The 24,516-nt window shown below is 34.3% G+C and overlaps 1 long non-coding RNA gene across 1 annotated transcript in view; it reads left to right on the forward strand.

Annotated features, from left to right (window-relative positions):
* Positions 1–24,516, forward strand: part of LOC145682760 (uncharacterized) — a 780,074-nt gene that overhangs the window by 321,127 nt on the left and 434,431 nt on the right. Inside the window, exon 5 of the long non-coding RNA XR_014130953.1 lies at positions 22,349–22,372. This is a non-coding gene — a long non-coding RNA (uncharacterized LOC145682760). The remainder of the gene's footprint in view (positions 1–22,348; positions 22,373–24,516) is intronic.

Here is a 24,516-nt window from a genome sequence, read left to right on the forward strand (position 1 = left end):
TAATGTGTATATATGTATGTTGATATGAGAACAAGGAAAGAGAATCGGATTAACCAGTCCTGCGCTGGTACTGAAATCGTTCAAATGAATCAGTGACAGATCACCTATTCCGGAGTTGTATGTATTCTTTGTATGTATTCCTTCTCATTGAGTTTTTAAAGCTAATTATTAACGGATTTTCATGATTCAAGTGTCAAATGAAAGCTTATAAACTGGAGATTAAGATGCAAAAAATATGTTTTGTGTAGGATATAAGTTTTTATGATTTTTAAATGTCATAAAAGCATATGCGATCTCACTTTAACATTGTAGTTACTGGAATACTTTGCGCCGTGTAACTTTGTATAATTAGCTGGCTTCTTCTGCGCTGGTTAAAAAATATTGGGAGGAGAGAAATGCGCTCGTAGTTAGGTCAACATGTTACTTAAGTGTTAGATTTTGTTTCCTTTTATGACAAAATTTGAGATTGTTATTTTCTTTCATGGAGTATGTATAGACCATTCCGTGGTAATTGATTTTAACTTTTGCGCCCCTGGTGTGTGACGCCCACCGGAAGTTTGCGTTCCGCATCCTATGGCTTACATGGTTTTATGCTCTGCATGTATGGAATTGTCCCAATGAAGGAGTCATTTTGTTTCCTTCACGGCAGAGATTGTTATCACCTACTTTGATGGAGAATAGAGTGTATGAATAGACCACTTTAAATTCTTTTCGTTCCCTTTTGAGTATGAATGATTGATTTTGGCGGTTATTGATGTCTGTTATGATGGAGCCTTATTACGTTATACGTTTATTTGGAGAAGTACATCAGATCATTCCCTTAAATTTGATGTAGTAGAATATAAAATTCGTTATCCATTTCGTTCTTTAAAATATACCTCAGGGATTAACATGGATACCTTAAACGTGTATTGTTCACCTTAATCAATTTTAAGTTAATATAAGACCTCGTGATTTATATCGTTCTATTTGAATAATATTGATTAGTATGTTATATACATTGCAATTGTCCGGACACGGTCCCGAATTTGAACGTCCCATCAGAGGCTAAGGAAGACGATTATGAGATATGGTAAAATGACGAAGTGAGAGAAAACTTCATAAACTTGCTTGCGGATTGAAACCAGCTACCTCTCGCATCACAGACAACTGCTCTAACACTCAACCAGCATACCTCATTGAGAAGATTTAGTTTTTCGGTGCGACTAGTTTTTACAATAGGTTAATGTTTCATATAAAAGAGGAACTTTCTTTAGGTTTGTGTTAAAATCTCTTACAATTTAATTTTGTTTCCTGTAGGACTTTGATTTTGATCGAAATATTGCTCACTCATAATGCACTGCTAAGCATTAGCAATTAAACGTATTAATATAACATTATTGTTTAGTTTTGCTGTATGTAAAAATGAATCAGACCTTTAGGAATGCTCAATTGTTGGTTCGAGTATAGTTGTGTTCATATTGTTACTGAGAGTCTTAGGGGGATTACAACAGTCAATCGGAAACAATCGGCGCCCGATTTTTCAGTGCTGCTAAACTAAATTATATTTTGTCAGAATGAGTCGCTTCATTTAGTCAGAGCAGTTTTGAGACGAAAAGTTAATTTTGTTTCATACACATTTTTTTCAAGAACAGACTTTGTTTGGTACACAAAGCTTTTGGTAAAATTATTCTTAAACAATTTTGTTCCGTACACAAACCTTTTTTTAATTTCCTGGAAAAGAATATTGGTTACCACACAATTTTTTTTCCTGAAACAGAATTTTGTTTGTACGCAAAACTTTCTTTTAAAAAATCTCAAGAAGAATTCTGTTTTTACATGAAACTATTATACTTTTTTCTGACAAATTTCTGTAACGGATACGATCACATTCCATCAGTTCTTATCTCCCAGTTGTATCAATATTATTCTATATGCATTCTTTAAAAGTATATACCTAGCTGAACGTCCAGTACAGTTTGTAAATCCTAAGAAAATCGCCTTCGATTTTGATGGTTAAAATATTTCTGATGACTGTGTTGCGTCATTTTTTTTATTTATGGTGCCAGTTAATGGTTTGATTTGAACGTTTCGTGAATGACGATGATGTACCTTTTGTGAAGTGTGTTACATATATTCATGGAAAGTTGATCGCTCTCCTGATGCACACGGTGAGCCATTAAAAACTAATATGTTTCCTGTTATCATTGTTTACACTACACTTTCAAATGTGCCTTACTAGAGATGGAAATTCCAACCTTGCACCCCATACGTCGTTTCATATTATGTACAAGACGGAGAGATAGAATTAGAAGGAAATAATTCGCGTCAATAATTACGCAAAATATTTCCCCTCATCTCAAATAGATTGTATATGGTTCTGGAAAATATCGATAGTGTATAATTCGGTTCTAAGTATTTTTCATTGATACTCTGGTGGGTGCCCCCTACTGCAATTATAAAAAAGAGGAAAATTCTAGAGCAGTAAAATGATTGTTACACTTCGAAATGTAGTAACACAGGGCAATTCGTAAATTTGTAAGCTATTTAATTTTATGTAATGTTGATATTTATACTAAGTACTTATTATATGCTTCGTTCTTAGAGGGAAGATCTTGCCATTGTTTGGGTTAACTGCTCTAGCAACTAGACCTATGAATGAAAGATTGGCTGTTTACTCATTGACACCATCGTCTGGTACTTTAACGTCTTCCATTCAGCAAAACTATTCAGAACTTCACATACAGATGGATGGGTGACAGAACACGACAATTCTGCACGTTCTGTTGGCGCCTGGTCACTTCCTGAATCTGTAATTACAGCGTTATTTATTCCTGGTTAAGATAACTTTCATTTGAATTGGATCCGTAATGGTACGTGGTGAGCTGGAGGGTGAGGGCTCCGAGAAAAATTGTTTCTGCTCTTTCTCTCTGATCGGTGGCAAGATCTTTACCTTGAAATGATAACTATGTACCAAGAAAAAGGCCTCCTGGTACATATTCTTCCCTCAGAGGTTATTTTTGATCTATAAGGAGAATGTATATTTTCCCCAAGGGTTAATAACAGTTAGTTGAGGAAATTTGCAATGATACCCGATCATTATTCCACTAGAAGGTTTATTAATATCATGAACTGTATCGTATAGAAATATTCTTCCTTAAATTCTAGTTGGACACGAGAGTGGAGTGTTGTGTCATAAATTTGAAGCTCATCAGAATCATGTGTTACTGTTACTGTTAGAATCTTCTTATTGCTTCCTAAGATAATGCCAATAAATTTGTTATTAATATATGAGTGCGTAGGAGAATTTCCATTTGTAGTTGGAATATTAATTCCAATATGTGTATTGGGAGTCAGTGAGTGTGGATTGCTGACCCGTTTCGGAGAGGGCAGCGGAGAAGACAGCGACTCTTTCGTCTCCCCGGAGATACACTCCGTAACTTTCTTAGTATCTTGAATGTAGGCGGCGACACGCTTAGAATCCTGGTACGTTGTCAAATTAGAAGTATGTGATTCATTGGAAGAAGAAATAGTCCAACTCCATTCCAACTTTCTGGGATACATTGTTTTGATAACTTTCATCACTCGAGCTCTCAGTATACCGTGGCAGCTCAAATTCTCATAATTTTGCATTAAGTCACAATTGTGAGATTAAGCTTACCCAGTCTATTACTTTGTTTCTGGTTCCGCTCCTTTGGTAACTCAAATTATTATTCTTGAGAATAATAAAAGAGTTAGCAAACATAATGAGGTCTCGGACAATCGCCAGTATTTGTAAAAGCGTAAGATTAGCACCAACTATAATTTGCTAATAGAAAGAACTTTAGGGAATTGCAGCAAACTCCATGTAACGTTCTGTATTGTTATCAATAAAGTTTCAAAATAGCAAGGAACTCATAAAACTGAATAAGTCTTATTATGGCTGCAACCTCCTTGATTCGCTTCCAACCAATCGCAAATTGGGGTGGTAAGTACTGTTTAGGAACGTAACCTAAGGTCAGCTTACTGAACTGTGACCCATGACTAGTAATGCTGACGACCACTGTAATCCTATTGGTATTTTGGCAGTACAGAGATTTCCACCCAGTCGGTCAGTACTTACATCCGGGGTTTCTGTAAGTGTTCCGATAAGTCATTATCGAAGGTTCTGTTACAATGTAATCTGAAGAGAGACGAGATTGAACTACGCAAGAAGCAAGCACAGCAGTTTATAGCGCAGGCCAGTCTAGTCTGTCATTTTGCCAGATTATTAGACTTCTCTTTAACATACACTGTTTCTTTACCAGCCTCATATTTTCTACAAACTTCTATGTATCATTCTAAATTATTAATATAATTTACAGCAAGCATCAAGTTATGTGAAACATCTTACAATGAACTCATCTCAAACTTGTTCCTTAATTCAGACTAATCAATGCGTATTCTTACATATTTAAGAAACTACCTTATTTGAAAATTTTTGATGAATGTTTGCTTATTTCCGTTAGGCTACATTGTACTAATTTGCAATTCATGCTCCAGGTAAGCGAGATAGGTAATACTAGACAATGCCTTTTAATGCTGTTTTTTAGTTCATAATAAGTTACTAAATACAAGTTAATTGCGGCACTGTTGAGGTAATGGGTAGAAGCTTTACTAAATCAGTCAGAAACGTCATATTTTTTTACCCATCATTTCATAAGATTGCCGAAAATTTTATATAGACTCACATTTAGCAGTAGATGAGCATTTGACATTTGCTTTAATTACAAAATATGTATTTGAAGAATGATACCAGAATTTTCATGGACACCCTCAGGCTGTAGGGTTCGTAAATGATCTCTAAGCTTTAATTTTGAAAGTTCAGGTTTCTCTAGACTAATATTTGTAGGCGATTTGGTATTTGGACGGGACTTAAATTGTTGTTCACATTTGAAGCTTAAGTTAACAATAAGTTCCGATCCATTTTCTCCAGGAGTTTGAAACTGGTTGTTGTAGACCGTAAGTTCTATTCCTACTAGACATGGGGAGAAATTTCAGTTTAAACTATCAGTATTTTTTCCCTGTGCTGGTGCTCACTGAAAGTCGACACTACTCAGTGCGGTGACCTACACTACAAAATGAATAATAATCATAATTTGCAAAGGATATATATTTTCTTCATATCGGCAATTTTCCTTTCCTTTGTAGCTGGAGATTAGCTATTATTTTTCTTAGAACTAGTAATAACTACTATATAGACGGCGTATTGCTTCTACTTGTATTGCCCACCCGATTTCTTTAGGTGGGAAGAGAGGACTGAAGGAACTTCTTCGTTTTCTATTTCTTCTAAGTATTTAACAGAAGTACTATAATATGCCTAATCTGTATTAACTGCCTAGTCTGTTCAACTATTCCATTACCCTTACTTTGAATCGAAGAAGGCGACCCATTTTCTTTGCTTTATCTGTTAGGCCCTATCTAGAGGTCAGTGATTCGATGAGAACGCTGGCATAAAAAGGTTCAATACGTATATTAGCGAAGACTGTCTCATGACTACCATCTTCGTTGAAAGAATAGAAATCGGATTACCGCAATTTCGTTTGATATTTATCCCTTAAAACTTATGTTTCAAAGGAAAATGGGCCTCCTCGTTTATGTGAAGACATACGTACCACATCTTCATCACATAGTTCTAATTGAGTTCAAAAATTTTCTGGATCTGCTAAATGTATTTCTTTTATACCTACTTGGTGCGATGATACACCAGATAGGATGCCTGGCCTGAATTCTATCTCAATAGTTAATTCCAGACCTAACTGACCTGCAACTATAAATTCTGCTATTTCTAACTCGTCCCTTTAAATTAAACTCATTTACTAAAACTCCATTCCAGGTGGCGTTTGTACAATGTCTGAGTTAACAAATAAAGCTTTATATATTGGTGTTGGTCTTCCACTTTGTTCAGCAATTCATATTTCAGGATATGACAGTCTGTACAAGACTAGGCGAGGCCTGTGGAATCGTTTCACAGCTAATCACTGGAAGAGTTTGGATTTAGGAGATTGAGTTGCTGGTTTGATATACCTTCTTTATTTCATGTGTCGATAACTCTTGGCGCAGAATTTTCTTTCCAGCGACCACATTCAAGGAAAATACCCCTTAACCTTTAAATTTAAGATTGTAGAGATTAGCCTACTTATCCAACATATAACGATGTTTTCCATTCTTTGCTTCAGTGAATTACTTCCCCATCAAACTCTAATGATTGCTTTATTTTCTTTGCAACATTCATATTTTAAGTGTTATTTTTCTTCAGCTTCTGATCTATCTATCGCAGTGTTGAATCAAAAGGTCTTCTTATGAAAATAGGTTCATACTGAAAGAGCTGCTTCCCTTGGTAATATTTGGGCAAGTATGACAAATATGAGTGCTACTTTTATTTTGTTCTTTCGTGATTTTGTTGCATTTGAACACTTTCAACTTCAATTTATCAATCCCTTGTTTATTTCTTAAACAAAAGTTTATGGTTTACTTGCTGCATATGAATGGATTACAGACCACAATATGAATGAAAGTCTAGATCTCGACGGCAGTCCCCATACAGCTTGGGATTTTCTGTAACCCAAGAATTAGAATCATGCCATCTGAAAGTTTTGTTACGCTTTACATAAGAGCAAAAGTATCTAGCATCTTCATTCTACGACACTATCACAGAAAAAGTAAAAACTTAAAGAGAGGAAATGTGCTTATTAGTCTTATAAGTACATAATGAACATTGTAGAACATAACCTAATGCGACACTACTTTAATCATAAATGAGAGTTAATAAGTTGGGCACTGGCTTGGTAGGACATACATGGCAAGGATTGAAGGCTAATTAATTTACATATTAAATTTATATATTACTACTTTCAATACTATCTACTGAAAAGGAGACTTCAATTTAACTTCCTCGCCGTTATGTGCTTGAAGACATAGAAAAAATTTCAATTACAATTTAGACCGATGTGTTTTCAAGTTATAAGAAATAAATAACTCACCCAGAGGAACATCCACCTTTAAACTGTTACAATAAATTTGGACTTGAGTTAGATTCACCAGATAGTAATTTCGCATTCCACCATAAATTCTTACATGAAACGTGTATTATGATTCTGTGCTTTGTGTGTGTGTTAACAAACGTGCGATATCAATCACACAGCACTTTCCGTTTAAAAACGGTTGTCCATATACATTTTCCTATATTGTTTCTACCGACTTCTAACGCATGCTCTTTCCATAAAGTTTTGAGAAATGGAAACCTGCATTTAAGCCTAGGTGGTATACTTCAAAACGTTTAAAAGTATTAAAAAAAAGGTAAATACAATTCTAGATACCAAGAATAGAACATCGTGCCTCATATAGTACTGCGACCTCTGTGTAATAGTTCTCTAGGATTGTTCTCTCCGTTTTTGTGTAGACCAGTATCAATTTACACATGATTTATGACCACATACATTTTATTTATTCCCTTCAAGGATTAGTTTTCTACTTAAACTAAGGTTAGTAGCATTTCTGATTAGAATAGTGGGTACAACCAAGTGTTGTTTAATCCTTGTAACATTGAGAATACTGTGTTTCTCTGTAGCAACAGATTTTTTATTTGTAGTGCTACTTTCTGAAATACAACCGAACGAGCCCTGTTTACGAAAAAGGCGGATGCAGTTTTTGCGGACCTAAAATACAAAAAATGATATTGGCAACTTAGATCATATAATATGTGCAGCATCTTGAATCTTCTTTCATGAAAAATATATCCTAACCGGACTAAGCAAGGCGTACTTTAAAATTAACTATTAAAATATGCATCTACGATTTATAAGGCGTTAACGTGTAATCGACACTCTTGCATACTGGCACGGAATCAGAGTGGACCTAACTCAAATCTAAGCCAAATCTAACTACCCTATCTTATTAGAGTATGGCACGTAAGACGCAATGAAGTGTATTACCAGTGTGCATGAGGCTAGAGCGTGATGGTATCTAGAGGTGGAGCACTCCGTTCGTTTGCTAACCTCAAGGCTATACGAGAATTTGTCTTAACCAAATATGTTGCAACTTCGGTTCGAATCCCGAACAAAAACAATCTATTGTGATCCTTGCCTCAAGGTTCATAGGACCTTACGGTAGCAAGGCAACTTAGGGCAGTTGGAATAGTAAGTGAAATGAATCGTCGAGTCCAACATTTGTCTCGAGGATTCAATCATATATTTAAGGGAATATTTACACCAACCCCTCTCTGTGTAATACCATTGAATATAGTTCAAAGTCTCCACGCTGCGTGGTGAGACTGCACGATTATAAAAAAACTGCGCTACCGAATTACAACTGGTTAAGTACTACCGATCTTATTACATTGATGGAGGCTCTCGGTGGCAAATATTAAAGTGTGAATATGTACGTTTCAAAATTAAGTCTGCCTGATTTCTGACTTGTGCTAAAAGATTGTCACAGAAAATAAGATTGTATCTTTTTACCGGCGTCTTAATAGATCTCGTCATGATGGCCTATTTGTAATTTGGTATTCGTATAGAAGTAGGTATCCCAGTTTATCTTTAGACTACTGAAATTTGGATGGAATATTCTTTGGACCTTGGACCTGATCTTCTATATTCTGTAACTTTTTGAGAACATAGGAGAAGTAGTTAAAAAAATAACATTGAGTAACCCATTACAAGATTCTCATATCCTTAGTAATTCATACTACTTTCCTTGCATATATAATACCATGAATGTTTCAGTGAAAACAAGTTTAGATTCAAGAATGTTTGCATTGCCTTAAAATTACCATATATTATAAATTGCTATTAAGTATTCTTAAAAGAGCTTCCTGTCCTTTGATGATATTATATTTTGCAATAATACCGAGTTTAACACCTCCAGCGGAAGATTGTAAAATTTTAAAGACGAAAGAATGTTCTTCTGATCCTATTAAATGCAGCCAACTGCATTTTATAGGTTTCAATCCTGAAATAGAAAGTGCTACCACAGTAAAGCTCCTCCTTCTCACTTAATTTTACATATAAATGCGTTTTTAATGTGTGATGATTTATTGGGCTCTTTTCGGAAGCATATATATACACGAGTGGTAACTATTTAACAGTTATTTATCTCGCCTAGGTTTTGGTAATAAATACTTAATTTGGTAGAGTCTATAATATTAATACAACATAAGTACTCTAATTTATTTTTCCATTTGCTGGGAGATTCGTGATTGGAAACCATTATACATTAAGTATACACAGATCGCATATATATATATATATATATATATATATATATATATATATATATATATATATATATATATATATATATGTATGTATGTATCTATATATATAAAAGAGAACGCACAAAATCCTTTGTCCGCTCATCACGCTAATACGGCTGAACCGATTTCTTTCATTTTTGGGGGGTTGTTAGGATTTGGACCCTAGATGGTTTTTATCATATCACTTTAATTTTCAATTACCAGTGTCTTGAGATAATTGACCAATCAGGTGTCAATACGTACAAAAAATCCTTTGTCCGCTCATCACGCTAATACGGCTGAACCGATTTCTTTCATTTTTGGGGGGTTGTTAGGATGTGGACCCTAGATGGTTTTTATCATATCACTTTAATTTTCAATTACCAGTGTCTTGAGATAATTGACCATTCAGGTGTCCATACGTACAAATCCTTTGTTATTAGTTCATCATAGGTATAAAAATAAACGTATTTATATGCAACCCGCATGACCCTGTGACTCGGCGGGTTAACATAACTGACAGGCGCTATAAATCACTTGAAAGCGAAAAAGTAAAAATTATCTAAGTAACAAAGTTTATTGCGTTCCGGGATGACCGCAGCGAAGCGGGGCGGGTTGGGGTGACCGCAGCGAAGCGGGGCGGGTTAACATAAATGACAGGCGATATAATGTTAACATTAGTGCAATCTTCTATGGTTTTTATCATATCACTTGAAAGCGAAAAAGTAAAAATTATCTAAGTAACAAAGTTTATTGCGTTCCGGGGTGACCGCAGCGAAGCGGGGTGAACGCTGCTAGTATATATATAACTAACAGCTTTACTAACTCTCTCAACACGTACTCGTCTTCAACACATACTTTAATTATACATTTTCAAAGAAATTATATGTTACTATTATTTATTCAACCAAAAATGTAAGAGTTGTCTTACAGTATACTTAGTCCGTTAGATGATAGTAATTTTACCGGACATCGCTTTTCATGTTCTGTTTTCATTTTTCGAACTGGATCTTTGGATCACAACAAAACTGTGTTGCCTGGCTTTACTAGAATTATACATTTGAAATAGGGTGCTTAAATTTGTTTGTATAAAAATGTTTTCCTTTCTCTACAAGGATTACAATGAAATGCTTCTATAGTGTTGTAAATATAGCTAAGAATGCAAGATTTCACATTTTCCACAGATGTTTGCCTATTTGATTTCGACTTTCTGGATTTTAATTGCTCTCTTTACATTTTCAAATTCTGATCTGTGAAATATTTTAGTGCATTCTCTCATTCCTTTGATAAGACTACAATTTTAATATTCAACAAATCACACACTTCACTAGGTGCGCTTTTGTGGAAAATGTAAAAGAAAGGAGCATTAGTCATCCACACATTCAGCACTAAGTAGGCGAGAATAGTGTCCTGTTGTAGTGTAATTCATTGTGACTTAATAGCAGATTCACGAAATCGTATATTAATATTTAATATTTCAATGTCCTTTAGTACCCTACTCATTATTTCCTTATCTTATAACATGATGGTCTTTTCTTTTAACTATCCTCCGGATGAAGAAAACTGAAAACGGTATTTGTATTGTACTAAAACTAATCTTAGTTACATCTACTTTAGGGCCGTGCGCATTATCAGGCTACGTAATTTTGTGATTTTTCTGATTGAAATTTTGCTGCAAAATGTATGTTTTATTTCAAATTTATTTTAACTGAATAACATTTGTAGTGTCAGTGTTAAATGAATCTATTTAAAATAGTGACGTTTCTTGAGAGATTGGATCTGATCCCGAGGCTTGAGTACGTGAGCTTCAATTCTTATCGACGAAATGGTTCACGATTGAGAGAAAATTCATTCTGTGAAAGAAATTTTAAATGTAGTAGAGTCTTCGACAGTAGGTTACTAAACATCGAAATTTTGGATTGGCAATTGTCTAAGGAAATAAACTCTGTAATGAATCAATAAAGAATAGTTTAATACGGAAGTTTTAACATGGAACTTTGTATCACAGACGTAAGCAGTGAATTTTTAAGGATGGCTTTCCGGGCTCTATCCGAATGAAACTTTATTCAACATTTTAAACTAAATAAATAGCGTGCAGAATTTTCACTTTTAAAACAATAACGTTACGAAAGCCACCAAAAATGTTAAATACGCCACTGATCACCGGAAACACTTATGTTAAGACAAAGTTTGTAAAATTGATGGGAATTTATTCAGTGTATTTTCCTATCAAATTTCAAACCATGATATTATAATTAAATAAGAAGTCAGGATAAGGTATGTTCTTGATAATTGTATGCAATTATAGACTTGTGGCGGAGTTCTAAGGATTACTGAGCAAGTGCCAAGAGGGTGAAAAATCCCCTCCCCTTTGGACAAATTTCGCCACTGTATTAGTAGTGTTCCTCACGGTTCTTAGAATTATAAAAAAAACTAGTTGGTCAATATACAAGTGCAAAAGCAGTCTCATGAGGCTTTTAAGCCTTTACCACAATTGTTTATTTACATACATCGGCAGAATGTTTCTAATGACCATATATCTACCGCCTATACAACACTGGAACAAGTTATACTTCTATTGATTTGTAGGAGTCTAGGCTTTCAGTTACATAATGAACGGGAAATGTCTGCGTATAATGGAATAATAATTTAAGGAAATATAAGAAAGATAATCTTAAATGTCTCTTCTAGCCATTCCTTTAGTTATTGCCAGGCAGAAATTAAAAAATAGATGAGTGATAAATGAATTTATGTGTCCTTACTTATGTTCAAATTAAACTGAAATTTTACATTGATACACCAAATTGCACAGGATGAAATTTGCATTTTGCAGTTTACATAGGGTTCGTAATATTCGATTTTAATGGAAGTACAAGTATGGTTTCGTGCCAATGTTCCCACCGGCAGTGAAGAACTGGAAATAGTATACTTTGCTCGATTTCTAAGAGTGTAGGCTTTCAGTTTACATAACATAGAATACAAAAATAATTGAGAGACATTTAAGAAAATTAACCCTTAAAAACCCATCTCGCCAGTTTTTTCTAGTTGAATAATAAAATGTATTTATATGTCCTATTTTATGCTGAAGTTAAACTGAAAATTTCACCTTGATCCATCAGACAACAGCGTAGGAAAACATATATATTAGTCTTCACAAGAATAATGATAATTGATTTTGATGAAACTATGAGTATATCTTTGTGTAAAAGTTCCATTTTATTCATTTTTATGGAAATCAAATTGTACTAGGTGATTTTCTCATTTGTCATGTATGACAGATTATGAAATCCTCTAGGATGGTTTAGCGGCTTGTTAATACGTAGTCACGTTGAAACGTTTCAAGCAAATAATTTTACTCTTGTGTGTTACAATAAATTCTTTTGAAAAATAATTGTTTTATGGTGTTCTACAATGAATAGAATTACCGCATGTCCGCTGGTATGTGAAGTTATCAAAAAATATCAAAGTTTTTGCATAGTGCATGCATTAGTTTTGTACATGCATACAGATAATCATTCTTTCGTATAGTGCATAATATGCAGTTTCCTAATTCACGTAATACTTAACAATTTGTTATATTTTTGTGTTCTTGTTTGTCTGTAAGTTGATGATAGAAGCACATTCGCGTCACCATGCAGTGTCGCCGTCCTGCCCAGTTTTATTGACCTGAAGACTTTTATGGATTTATTTTTGATTAAACTTATCGTCTTCATGTCAGTCTTGTTTTATGAGTCCTGTGTTACACAGTTGCTTGAGTTATTGGAAACATCAATGTAGTTTCTTGTTTCAATTGTCGCGTATCAGACTGGTTTCTCTTTGTTGGCGATTCTACTTCAGAATAACAGAGAACACAAGGATCTCATCAAATATGCTCCTATTATAGTCACCATCGACAATCGTCAGTCCATTCTTATCTGTACAAGGCAAAATATCTACATTCAAAGAGCCTAAACTAACCCCATTTAATTATTTGTTTGTATCTATTCTTTCAACTGCATATAATAGTTTCCCCATTCTTCGCAAAATATTTTAAGTGTGCTATAGTTGTCAAAATAGATGTTCCTAGGTTTTTGTCACAAGTAATATTGAATTAAAGGATCTTATGAACCGTACGGCAATTAATCTTCATGTTCATAAATTATTAAATTACAAAGAACAATATATGTTTGTGTTTTCAAAAGCGGTGATGATCTCCAGAATTCTCGTCGGTCTTGAAAGATCGAGCTGTGTTCTTCCTCTTTCAATGAGATAAGTATTTGCGTATCAGTTCAGTTAAAATTGTAATTGAAAGCTGCAAGATGATATGAGTTGAATCAGGAATTTACCATTCCTGTTACGGGCGGCCACAAAATAACTCACGCCTACCGATGATGATTAAGAACAGCTCACAGTAATAGTAAAGCTGCTTTAACAACGTAAACACTTACTCAAATACCTGCACGGAGTTTGCATTCAACGAATTTGTCTTAAGATATTTCTCTTAAATGAACAATTTCCACGCGACAATCTGGGACATGTTGTGGTACTTCAATCCGAACTTCTTCCTTTCATGAAGTTCTCCTTCTTCCTCTTCTATTCCTATTACGGCACCTATTTCTCTTAGACGATCTTGCGTCTCTTTATTTACTACGATCTGCTCTTCTTCTTCTTCTATGACATTAATAAATACGGCAATCTCTTGTAACGAGTCTTGTGTACACTTGTTTTCCATTTTTACCACCACATGTATATACGTAATGCAAAAAATATATATTTTCCAATAGGTATAAGTAAATAGTAAATAGACGATATATAAGTATTATTTAAAATAGATTATAAATAAAAGTGTTTTAAAAGAATATACGAATAAATAAAAAGGGCTATATATAAGTAATTAACAAAGGAATAATAATATCAGTAAGAATAAGGAAAGGACTATACACGTATCTTTAGTGGTATTCAACCTAAAATAAAAAAGAAATGGATATCGTTACCTATATCCATATTGCAAATAAATATAAACAGTATATATACACACATAGATTTCAATTCGTTATACGGAAAAAGCGGAAATTTCAAGGGAAAAAATAGCATACCTTTTAAGTAGTTAAAATGGTTTATAACTTTTTTTCGTATTCCATGCGAGTGAAACAAATGTATGTTCACAGCCTGCTTCAAGTGTGTTGTCTAATATATAAACGTTCTGTATGTTAATTTTCTACTTATTCTTTCAGAGTTTCAGCGACCACTAAAAATATGTATTTGACACTAATATCGTCCGTTTTACAACGTAAGGAGCATATATATGGGATGTTAAACTGAAATATTTCTCTTTCTCTCTCTCTCTCTCTCTCTCTTACGAGGGTACGATGTCTGAATGATTACGAAAGTTATCACTTAGCTCAGTATGATATTTGTATTCCGTAGCAAATACGGAAACTCATTTTAAAGGTCGTCTAGCCCCTTAGATGATGTGTTATTGAGTTCATCATTAAACACAGGGGCCCCGGAAACTATGAATTTGACATTAATATTGTTCATTTGAAATTATTTTTACATGCCTCGATACCAACCCTGGAGACACCCAACATCAACCCCTTAGATGATGTATTAATGAGTTCAGAGTATCATCATTGAACAGAGCGGCCCTGCATGAGTGTTTTGGTTTGACCCCTCTCTCTCTCTCTCGTTGTATGGGTCTCGTTTGCTCGGTGTTAGAGCGTTCACTTCTGGTGCATGTGGTCACAGTTTTGAAATCCTATTCTCGCCAAGTAAACTTTGTGGTGGACAAACATCGTGTACGTGCAAGGTCCCAGGTCCAAAATCCTGTTCCAACCAAGTGAGCTTTCTGGTGGACAAACACCGAGTACGTGGATTTCCTCCCACTTTCTCCGTTCCAACATTTCTTATCATCACCGTCTTCTTTAGCCTAGCCGACAGAACTGTGGGACGTAAAACTTACAGATTTCCCATTAACATAATCGTCATAAGCGTTGGAAAAACAACTCAAAGATTTCATTTCATTGTTTCTCCCGTTCCACATATTTTTAATTCCATCGTTATTCACTTAGGGGGACACGGTGGCTCAGTACTTGGGGGTCCTTGATTCGATCTTAGCTCGGGGGCAGCGATTCTTACCATATTTCGATACCTTTTCATCAGGGGTCTTGGTAGCTCAGTGGTAGAGCGTTTACTTCTGTTGCATGGATTCACAGGTTTAAAATCGTGTTCTCATCAAGTGAACTTTGTGGTGGACAAACACCGTGTACGTGGATTTTCTCTGGGTTCTCCCGTTTCCTACCACTTTCTTCATTCCAACATTTCATTCATTTCTCATCATCACCGTCTCCGCTATCCTAGCCGGCATAACTGTGGAACGTAAAACTTATATTTCCCATTAGCCTAATCACCATAGACGTGGGACGTAAAACTCAAAGATTTCATTTCATTTTTTCCCTGGTACGATCTTAGCTCGTGGGGGCCTCGTTTCTCATCATATTTTAATAGCTTTTCATTAGGGGTGTCGGTGGCTCAGTGGTAGAGCGTTCACCTATGGTGCATGGGTTCCGGGTTGAACTCCCCAAAACGCTTCGTCTTTGTCTAGTACCATGACCATATTTAGTAACTTTTTGGCTCCCTTGTCTGATCCCCAGATCACAGACAGACAGACAGACAGATATACAATTTACTTAAAACTATCATATGATATTATCAATGATATCTTCGATTCGTCTTGTTCTGAGACCATGGCCAATTTTTCATACCTTTTCGGCAGGGGGCCTCAGTGACTCAGTCGTAGAGCTTTCACCTATTGTTTATGACCTATGACCCCATGCACCAGGTTCAAAATCCTATTTCCACCAAGAGAACTTTGTTGTGGACAAACACCATGTGCGGGATTTCTTCGGAGTTATCCCGTTTCCTTCCACTGTCTTCATTCCAACATATCATTCATTTCTCACCATCACCGTCTTCATTAAAATAGCAGGCATAGCTGTGTGATGTAAAACTAAAAGATTTCTAAACGTGGGACGTATAAAATACGGAAACGCAAAGTAAATACACTGTCTATAGTGCATTTATAGTTAAATGAAGACATAACATACTGTTTTATTCTTTCGGGGATAATCATAGACCGTAATATTTTTAATAATATATTTTTACTTACCTATTTGCATAAAAACGTCTGATGATAACATTTATTCAACATTTATTTAAGAAAGTGGAAGGAAACGGGAGAACTCCGAGGAAATCCCGCACACAGTGTTTCTCCACAACAAAGTTCACTTGGTGGAAACACATTTTCTGTATGAACTGAAAAAAAATGAAGAATAATTACAGCTTTTCTCTGTTAACTCTATCTTACAACTATTCTTTTTTCAGGTCTACACACACACATACACATATAACTGATTACCTTTGACAAATATATCATAACACGATCACACACGTTTTCAATAATCGGGGTCGCATACTAGTCATCGAAAGCATATCTCGTCACGGTTTCAATGCAGACATAAGATAATACCTTTCACATCAGACTTCAGAAAGTCATGTTTCATTTTGTTTATACATGCATCTCTATGGGAATGTGCCCTTGTTTTGTATGAGTATACAGATTTTCATTCTACGTTGTGAAAACATTATCAAATGAGATGAGATGCTTCCGTTATTAGATTATGTCCAATCAATGGAATCCAATACGTTTCAAAACAATCATATTCATCTTAGCAACCCAGGGAACGTTCCCAGGGCTAAACTTTTTCCACATATGATCCTAACTTTTAGCAACACGATTCAGTATGGGAATGTATTTCGCTGAAAATCATGAAATACAATATTTACGTTAGCAACTAAGACCAATTTCATACAAGCTGCTGAGAAGCTTCGATCACGTCTTCAGTTCATAACCTACAGGCATTTCGTGGGAATAGGACCAAGGGGCTAATTCGCTTATGTTCTTCGCCTTTGCAGGAGGAGTAGGGCGGGGTTCAAATAACTGTCCAATACGCGACGAGAAGACGAAAGGGCATGTTTTATCTTGATTCTATAACTGCTAGTAGTCCAAGAGTATACTTCTTTACTCTAGCATAGCAACATACTGGTTTAGGCAGTTCTAGGCCCCCTGACAACTGTTTTAGGGCCAAAATTTTCCCACGGGGATGAACGCCGTGTACATACGGGAATTGTTCGCTTGCGACTTAGCAGCATGTTTCCTGCAAAGAGGCTACTGGTCTACATTCACAGATAGTCACTTTCTTTCAATTCTCTGTTAGACTTGCCCAACTTTGAAACTTATATGTTTTTAAAACATTGATATGACATGGCTTGGACTTCGCTTTCTAGCAGGATTAGTTCTTGATCTTTTAAGTTCTGGTTGATTTTATATGTGTTTATTATTAAAAGTTGTAACTCGTGTTGTGTGACGCTTTTTGATTAATCTTTATACTTTTCTTTGTTCTTAAATTGTAAAAAAAAAAAAAAACTAAGCAATATAATTTGCCTCTTTGCTTTAAGAAATATGCTACCCACTACTCCAAGTTAGGTCATCTAATAGTGCAAGAACGTAGTGCAAAGTTATCTTTATTTTTGGTGTTTGTTCTAATCTGAGACTTGCCGTTTCTAAGTGAGACTTCTTGCAATTTTCTTATTATTTTGCGAACAAGTAAGACCGATAAGAGAGACTGACTACCCAGTCTTGAATGCAAGTTGGTTTTAATTACGAAAATTGAATCACTGTTGGAGAAAAAAAGCAAGCTATCGCATAAAACCCAACACCCGTACAATGAAGGTTACTTAAAGAACCTTGTATGAAGATCTTTACAACTTACAAGATGTCCGGTATGAATATCTTTACAACTTGTATGAAGATCTCTACAAAATGTCCTTCTTTATAATGGTCGATTTATATTATATGTACAACAAACACACACACACACAACATCAACAACAGAAACACGAAACAAACAAAATAAGCGGTATCAGATTTGGCGGTGGTCGCCTCTGGTTAAAGAACTACATTCTTGAAAATATCAAACAACTTTCTGACATTCAAGCGTATCACCGGTAAGTTGAAACTCTAATTTCTTACTTAGGGCAAATCGCGAATATGTTTTTTTCTAAATTCTCGAACAACCACTAGTGTTTTTGTGCGAAGCTGAAGCAAATAGAGGTTTCTTTCCTACCAGTTAGTCACTGAGTCCAGTATTATTTAAAGTCAAATACTTTCACAGAAGTATATTCTCCCCCGGTAATATTCAGGTTACAACACGGGTGTGCGTGCAATGTGGTGTTTTTTATTAAGTTGGGTTCGATACAGGTTTATTGTGTGGTTATAAATTACCAGTCCCAACTTCTCTCGCAATATGCTGAATGGTGCGAGTGGCATACTGGTTTCACTAGCGCTAAACATTACCCGATGATATATAAATATAAAATTGGAACAAAAATAATAAACGAGATCATTCAGGGGCGATGAATTTCAATTTAAACTTTTAGCCTTCTAAAGCTACTACTTTGTAGTTTGTCATTCTAAACAGCTCTTTCACATAACCGATTGATACCCGAAGCAAGGACCAGAGAAGATATTTGAGAAGTGCTACAGATTACAAAGTTGATAATGTACTTTGAATAAGTGTAATAAAGGGCAAACATATTTTTCACAAAATTTAAATGGCACGTAGAATTCCATCGGAAACCCGAAATTGATAGACCAACTACCGATATGGTGCAATAAAGATGCCACGCTGTAACCTGAAATCTAAAATTTCCTATCTAAATACCAAACAACTATCTTGCTAATAATTCACTGAAGAAGTAGCTAGCGAGTATATGGATGTCTTTTGCAGCGTCTACAATGAATTCCGGTAGTCTTTCTGGACATCATACTTACAACTGTGTTAAAATATGATCGCTTATGGTTTAATTATAACTTTAAGCATCGTTGCCACGGTGATGTAAATTATTCATCTCTATGGATTAGAAACCTTAATATCTGCCGAATAGTATGTAGAGTGAGATTATAAATGAAGTTGGATGTATAATGTGTTTAATATTGTTATGGACGTCTCTTGTTGATAATTGGAGAGTTTAGGAGCGCAGAGGAGATGTACAAAACGACTTTGATGTGAAATATTATTCATACTATTTTCAAAACTAACAAATATTGGTAATGTTTCAAGTTTGAATCATCACTGGTGTTATCATATATGTAAATCGGTCACACGGAATTCGTTATAGCTGATCCTTGTCCAAAGATGACTGCCGAGTGAAAGTAAATGACTAAATAAACGAAACAAAATATCATCCTCATTTCCACAGAGCACAATCTAATACGCCGCGGTGAATTACCTACTTTACTTTCTATTCTGGAACCTTAACATATTAATATCATAAGTAATAACATTATTTATGTTTGTGTTCACGAATAATTCCAACATAAAAATATATAGCTTGACTTTACATATAAGTATACTTTCCCGTGATTCAAAAATACTGTGCAAAATTACCCCTTAACTAATGGAAAAGAATATCGAAGAACAGCTATTGAAGGACAAGTTCGGATTCAGGAGGGAAAACGGTAATAATGGAAACAATACTGAGTAAGAATAAAAAATGATTAGTTAAAGCATTGTAGATATAAGAAAATCGTTTGAAAACCTAGATTTTAATACAATGTTCAGAGCGTTGACTGATCTAAAGATTAAATACATAGACACAATAATAATATATCAACTACACAGTAATGAGACAGCTGATATATGAAGATATCAAAAGGAAGCAAGCATAAGTAAAGATTTAACGCATGGATGTTGACTTTCATCTTACCTGCTTAACGTCTATATAGAAGAGGCTCTGAAAAATCCATTAACAAAAAACGAGAAAGTCGCAAATTGCTTGTAAATGGTAAGATTTGATTACAATATTGTTTTGTTGCTGGCATAGCACGGATACTGGAAAAGAAAAAGGAGATGAAGGAAGCACTTGCGTACCTAAACAGTCACCAAAAAAATGCAAAATGAAGATAAATAAGAAGTAAACCAAAATGATAAAGAGAACAAGAGCAGGACAGAAAAAGACAAATTAATGGTTTAAGGAAGATAAAATTGAAGACCCAATGAATTTCTCCTTTTTAAGTAATCTATTATTCTTGGACGGAAGCAGTGGAAGATCAAAAATAATGCAGGCTAAACATGTATGTAATACGAAAAGGTGACTGCTAAAATCAAGAAGTTTGTCATATGGTGTTCGACAACGATTTATTAAGACGATGGTATGGAGCGCGGGAACGGACCAGAGACGTCGAAAGTGAGAAAATCTGACATATATAAGCTGTAGGCATTTTAAAGGAACTATTAGCGCTGAATGTTGCGCATCTCATGATCCGAAAGGAAAAGGTATTAATAAGTACTAAAGGACGCTAAGGACGGCAGATAACGAAGGTGATATAAAAAGGAAGAGACAGCAATTTTTGGAATCTGATTCGGCACTATGATTGGATCACCGTGTGGATGGAGGGAAAGGCAAAAGGAAAGCCAGGACGATCAAGACCAGTGATAGAATATATCTAGATGGAGTTACGAAAAGGAACGCATAAAAGCATATCAAAGCAGGAAAGCATATCAAAGCATAAAACAGTTCCGCCAAGGGAGAGAAAAGTTTTAAAAATTTTCATTTACCCACAGTCCTATTGTTGAGGTGAGGAAGGAGAAGTTTTTCCTCCGTGTCATAAAAGATGAAATACTTGGCATTCTCCAGATATTGCTAAACCTGGACTAGGATCACAAAACTGCTTCTAAGACAACAAATGAATGAAACTCAAAGCACTTGATTTCGGGACACATTTTTCGTTTTGGATCCGTGAGAGGAAAGAACTCACGTGTAACTTAACATATGTATTATTGAGTATATTAGTTAAAAATTGAATCATATAGAAATAGTTTATTCAATGTACATGGACCGATGATTTATCTTTCAATACTCTTAACGTTCTACTACTGAAGTCAGCATTTTCATCCTTATGCTTTTGTCTGAAATATATCCACATGGAATAGTGGACATGTTTTATTATGAAGTTTAAATATGTTAATTAACTTTTCAGTCTGCATGTATATTATTAAAGGTACTCATAGTTACTGTTCATATATTACATGTAGTTTGCTTCAACAATATTATATTAATATTTTTCGTATTTACATAGTACATGTCAGTTTAACTTTTGTGTTTTATAAGGACATAGAAAATTAATACCTACCTGGATAGAACTTGAAGCTTTTCTATTATTTTTTATTTTTGTGGCGAAAGAATGGAATATTCCATTATCACATTATAAGACCGCTGAGTGGCAGCTTTGAGGCTTATTAGCACGGCATAACTCATTTTTAACACTAATGTAACATAGCGGTTTTTCGAGGGGCAGAGTCGATATGACATACAAGTGTAATGCAAAAGTTTGTTCTTTTACAGTACCCATATTATGTTTATAAACATTAAGTGAAACACATGCATTGTAAATATCTTCTAAGATTCCGAAACATGGTTTCGCTTTCGCGCTCGGAACCGGATTTTGAATTAAGACTTAAAATATGTTGACTACTAGCTCAAAACTAGATTTATACTACTCAGGAAAAAAATATTCAAATAGTAATTTGGAACTTGAAATATTGATTCCAGTATATTGATTTCATTGTCAACACTACTGCACCAAGAAATCAGAGAATGACCAGAAATTTACACACTTCGACCCTGCTTCTTCGTATGATTCACATCAAGAAATATACAGTTGTGACTGATTGTGATAGTTTCATTGCTTGGTATTTATATGTGTCAAGAATGACATTTATTACAGGAGCCTAGTATGCTTAATTCATAATGTTAAGATTTTATTGTTTGGAAAATGCTACTACCATGTTCTGTTTTGAAGATATAATGGTAGTTAATATTACTGTATGCCAAAAAAAAAGGAACTCACTTCACGAAAGTTAATAATAAAATTAAATGGATGCAATCAACATTTTTAAGAAAAAAACAGCTCATCTTGTTATCGTCTTTATTTTGTTATCAAAGTATTCAAATATTATATATTTGATAATTTCCATGTAAGAAACTGCTCTACTAAGTGTACAATTTTCACAATTTCAGGTCGTCGATCAAAAGGAAGACCAGGTAAGAATTGTTTAAGTACACTTTCTCCTGCATGGATATGGTAACTGCACGATAAGAATATACGACGACAACTAACGCGATATTCCGTTCGACTGACTACCGTGTACTTTCAGATAATAAAGGTAACTAACGAAAAAAAGCAAAAGAAAATATAAAAAAAAATCTTCGTGCTTCTCAAGTTCGAATGGTTACACAATTTGTTATTCTAGATTAAAATGTAAGTTTCTTCCACGGAATATATTGTCTTGATTCATGTAATTCTTCTTTTATAATTTCTTACGCCTTATCATTCGGATATGGCTATATCTTGACCTTCGCGCAGAAAATCTAAAATATTCTCATATTTCATTAAACACATATAATTATAAATATTCGGTATTGTATATATAATGTTTATATACAGTAAGAAAAATAATGTCTTCAAAATTTATAAAAGGAATAAAAATTAAATCTAAGACATATTTTTACTTAACATCGATGGCTCAGCGATTCCTCTAAACTCGCAAGGCATCTCAAGGTTTTCACAAATTATCGCTATCGTCTTACAAACTAAAAATTTAGATATACATTATTCCAGATACGATCACAGAAAGTGTATATTCGGTTCACTTCCGAAAATGACAGAGATAAAATTGATTAAAATTTTGAACAGTATTTGAATGAACAACAGTGATTAAATTTTCTTATTTGAAATGTTAATGAAAGCTAAAAGTGTTTATACTGATATTTTTTCTTTAAATTTACTAACTCAAGAATTTTTTTGAGCTAAGCATATTGTTCGACCCGATATTAATACTACTAACAACAAAATCAATAATAAAGAAAGTGAGCAATAATTTGAATTTATTGTATATATATATATATATATATATATATATATATATATATATATATATATATATATATATATATATTACAATAACAGTATACAGAGAGAGAGAGAGAGAGAGAGAGAGACAGTGAGTTCTACATATTTATATAGGATCATTTTGCACTCAGAGCTGTTTGTATAATTAAAGACAGCAGAGCTTATAAAGTAGATTCACTAAATAATTTTTGTTATCCCACTTTCCTTCATACGAACTTTTCTTTCGCTTAGGGAATTTTACTAATTTTTACATTGTCTTTCCTTTGGAACATCTCTTAAAGTTTTGAAGGATATAATATGTTGATTTCTATTATCTTTTATAAATTTAAATCTGATTCTATTTTGGAATAAAGAACCATATTAGATATCTATAAAACTTCTAGGTCTTCTTTGTTTTACGTATTTCATGTTAGGTGTTATGATCTACCAAAATAACACAGCCTGTTGGGTTTCACTTTGGAATATTTACTTATGAGTCACATATACAGCTTTTATATTATTGACTCGTATATCTTGCATTATAAATTAATGTTTTCCTAGCTATAAAATAGATTATTTAACTCTGATTGAATAAAACTCAATCGCACTATAAGCTGAATTTTAATTAGTAGAAGTATTTTAATAAAAGTTTGACAATGTAAGGCAAGGGAATTAGACAACTTTTGAATTCAAGCAGTCGCTCGATTTTGAGGAATGGGTAGATCGTCCAACTTTTAAGGAAAAAACTCATCAAATATGCACTTTTTCAAAAAAAGTTGAAAATTTGTAAACAGGCAGGAGAAAACGCATGATTCGTGTTTGCGCATTTTAACTATCATTCGGACATTCCATGTAGGTATTATATGGGCATTTAAACACTACTTAAATGAACGAATTGCTAAATATCGCTTATGTTGAATTCAACTTTGAAACATCTGCCATGGGTATAGAGTAGCATATTGACACGAGGTAATCTAATTGTTATAAACGATTCTAGGAATATTCTTCTATTGTTACAATAGACTGTGTGTTACAAATCTCAGAATCTAACCATATTTGACATTTGGCACAATGAATATACAGGATGGATCCAATAGCATTGGAGCTATGGAGTTTCGAATCTTTTTTGTTTTGTTTTCGGTATCCTATAACTCCGAAAGGAAGCATATGTGCACCCAAGCTTGTCTATACTTTTGCCTTCCTTGATGTCAGAAATAATCTCCGAAACGTCTTCAGTGTTTTTCTTTTAAAACAAGGCATATGTATGAGTTTTGCTGTTCTAACATCGGGCACCTTA

This window comes from Thermobia domestica, chromosome 4 (genome assembly GCF_964235325.1).
Source record: "Thermobia domestica chromosome 4, izTheDome1.hap1.1, whole genome shotgun sequence".
NCBI lineage: Eukaryota > Metazoa > Arthropoda > Insecta > Zygentoma > Lepismatidae > Thermobia > Thermobia domestica.